We start from the raw sequence: 3,798 nt of genomic DNA, 5'->3' as shown, positions 1-3,798 counted from the left end.
CCATCAAATCCATGTCTCTCCAATTCAGAGACAAGCATGTCATGCAGAACATTGTTAAATGCTTTGCACAAGTCCAGCTAGATGACATCTGTTGCTCTTCCCTTACCCACCAATGCTGTGACCTGTCGTAGAAGGCCATCACATTTGTCAGGCACTATTTGCACTTCATGAAGCCATGTTGGCTGTCACCAATCTCCTCCTGATTTTTCATGTGCCTTAGCATAGTTTCCAGGAGGGTCCGCTCCATGATCTTGCCAGGCACAGAGATGAGACTGACTGGCCTGTAGTTCTCTGGGTCTTCCTTTTTTCCCTGTTTAAAAATGGGGGTTATGTTTCCCCTTTTCTAGTCAGTGGGAACTTCCCACTCAGCCTCTTGATACAAGAGGGTGAAGCAGTTCTTTCTGTGAACTGATTTAATTCAATGACTATGCTTTTCCTTTGGGAGTTCACCTTTTACTTAAGCATTCTGTTGCTACAAACTTCTATGTCCCTGACAGGGACTGAGTGTGCAATTTAAACATAGCGAGCAATAACTCATAAAATGTACTTACCAGCCATGAAATAATGCAGTTTGAGAGTATAATGAATTAATGCATCCAGAAATTACTGGATAAAATTGTTTAAAAAGTTTTAGAGAACAAAATAAGTGAACAGTATGCCATGAAATACTGGATGATCTCTCCAGACATGCATAAACAATTTATTCCTGGTCATAGGAAGTATGCTTCATAATAAAAGCCTTCATCAGAATTTCCAGGGAGTGATTATTTGATTTTTTCTCTAAAAAACAGAAAAATATAATGTAAAAAAGTAGTAAGAAATAATTCAGAGTGCTCATAAAGAGCTTTGGTTCATATTACAATCTTATTATTTAAGCTTATATTTTTGCTGTATTCAGACAGTTTATAAAAGTGTACATTTTGGGGAGCAAGGCATACACGGTCTGAAATCTTATTAAGACATGTTCTTAAGAGCTGGACCACAAAATATCTTCAAATGTGAAATACTTTTGATCTTATACATACATTGTTTCCCTGTTCCAGGATATCAGTAACTCACATGTCGAAGAGTTGATAGGATGCTTGCCTTTTCTATGCAGTCTTTTTTTGTATCAATGTAAACTATTACTCATAGAATCATAGAATCATTTAGGTTGGAAAAGACCTTCAAGATCATCAAGTCCAACCATCAGCCATGCCCACTAAACCATGTCCTGAAGTACCCCGTCCACTCGCTTTTTGAATATCTCCAGGGATGGTGACTCAACTGCTTCCCTGGGCAGCCCATTCCAATGTTTGACCACACTCTCAGTAAAAAATTTTTTCCTACTATCCAGCCTAAATCTCCCTTGCTGCAACTAGAAGCCATTTCCTCTTGTACTATCTCCAGCCACCTGACAGAAGAGACCAGCACCCACCTCACTACAACCCTCCTTCAGGTGGTTGTAGAGAGCAATAAGGTCTCCCCTCAGCCTCCTTTTCTCCAGACTAAACAGCCCCAGGTCCCTCAGCTGCTCCTCATAAGACTTGTGCTCCAGGCCCCTCACCAGCTTGGTTGCCCTTCTCTGGACATGCTCCAGCACCTCAATGTCTTTCCTGGAGTGAGGGGCCCAAAACTGAACACAGCGCTTGAGGTATGGCCTCACCAGTGCCGAGTACAGGGGAACGATCACCTCCCTTCTATCCCTTCTATGAGTCTATGATTCTGTGATTCTATCTTAGTTTGACTGATAACAACAATATTAAATATTGTTCTAGAGGATTTCCCAGCTAATTAAGAAGTACCAAAATTAGGAAGTTTTGGATACTTGTGTTTGCTCTCACATTTTGAATCTCTGCTCACTTCTCCTTGGAACAAATACAGTGGGTTTTTTTACGAAGTGCAAATAAATTGACTGGAGTATTATATACAATGGAGAACACTTAAAGTGGATTTATTACACTGTTTCTGAAAAGAGTTAGAAATGTCAGTAGTATTAGTTTTTTTATGTATTGCTTTCTAAGGCTTGTTTCCAAACTTAAGCACAGGGCATGGTAAATGACTCACTACCTTTGATAACCCAACCTAAAAAGGAAATTTTTATACAGCGTGTAGATTTTCTGGAGAAGATTCATATTGCTTCACAGTGCTTGAAACATTAATAAGGACTAATCTGTAAATAGTTCTCTGTCTAAAAATACAAGGGGAAAAAGTTAAAAATCCCTAAGTGGATACATTTAGTGATATTAACAAGGAAAGCTGATCTAAATAGAAAATGAAACAGAAAGCACTTTGAAAGACATGGGTATTTGAGATCTAAGGATTCAGAATTACTGAAAGAGTACTTAACATTTAAGGATTACAATTTACATTACATGTTACTTTTCATTAAATTACACATACCTGTTTATTCCATCTTGAGCAGTAAGAAATACCTGTCTTTAAAATAAAAAGACATTGGAAGGACCAAGCTCACCAGACTGCCCAGGCAAAAGATGCCTCTTCAATCTTTCTCATGCTTCCTGAAAGGAGCCATTGTTCTGAAGACCTCTAGGTCAGCAGCTGAAGATATTATTCATGTCTTCTAGATGACTGAAGAAAAGCAAGCCACCTAGCAGACAAAATAAAAAAAAAAATTGGAAAGGTTTATAATACAGGAAGAGACCCTCTTCTACCCTTGTGCAAGAAATTTATGGCTCTCAGGAGATGTTAGTTTTAACATTAAAAAAAAGCCAAACAAACAAACAATAAAACAAACCACAAAAACTGCAAACAAACACAAAAAGAACAAACAACTGAAGGTTCTGTTACAGGTTTGAAACTTGTGAGTCAGAAATGCAGTTGTACAGTGCTTGTGAATATGTAATGTGGCATCAGAGTTGAATCTCAAAGCTGAAAAGGAACATTTTGAGAATTCTGGGGTGAGAGAGCACAAGGGCAATGTACATGTCTCTGAAACAGAAATTGGATATACTGAAAATGGTAGAAGAAAAGCAAGACAATAATAAGGCAAGCTGATTTACCCAACCACAAATCCACGCAAATCTGCCAAGTAAGAAAACTAAGTAAAAATGCAGACTTCATAGAGAAATCTGCTGAATTAATTGTTTTAAAGGTGTGGTACAAAACACTGTCACAGAAGAAAACACAAGCCAAAACCAAATCCAATGTTTGGGCAGGTCTGCTATTTTGCAAAAAAAAAAAAAAATTAAAAAAATTAAAGACCTTTTATTGGAAAACTCCTTGACTTCAAGTACCTAAATTCTAAGGTATTCACCTTAAAAGTTCTCTATATTAAATACAGAAAGAAATAGCCATTTTAAGCAATAGTTCATGTGATTTTAGACTTCTGCCTTATGGTGAGATGAATATCACCCTACAAGCTCTCTTCAGTTCAATGACAGAGGGACATTATAGGTTTACAGATAGGCAGATAGACAAATGAATCAGACAAATGTTCAGATAGACAAATCCAAGAGCAGTGATTGAAATATCACATTGAATATAATACATCTCTTACTACTCATAAATGGGATTCTGGTGCAAAGATGAATAAGATATCTGAAAACACAAGGCAGTATTTGCAGAGAAAAATCTAATCCTCTTGAACACACCCAGACAGAAAACATACCATTCTGCTGGGCAAAAATGAACTCCAATTCTGCCCGTTAGATGTAATTCTATAGGAAATCTAAAAATAAATAATAAAAAAAAGTTTCAGAAAAGGGAATATCTATTCTGAGGTTGAAAACAAGTCAGATATAAGAAATAGTTCTTACCGAGAAAAGCTGTGCTAGGGCCAGAGCCATTCAATCTGAA

Source organism: Haliaeetus leucocephalus, unplaced genomic scaffold (assembly GCF_000737465.1).
Source record: "Haliaeetus leucocephalus isolate CR32 unplaced genomic scaffold, Haliaeetus_leucocephalus-4.0 Scaffold150, whole genome shotgun sequence".
Classification (NCBI taxonomy): domain Eukaryota; kingdom Metazoa; phylum Chordata; class Aves; order Accipitriformes; family Accipitridae; genus Haliaeetus; species Haliaeetus leucocephalus.
Note: the sequence above shows the minus strand (reverse complement) of the source record.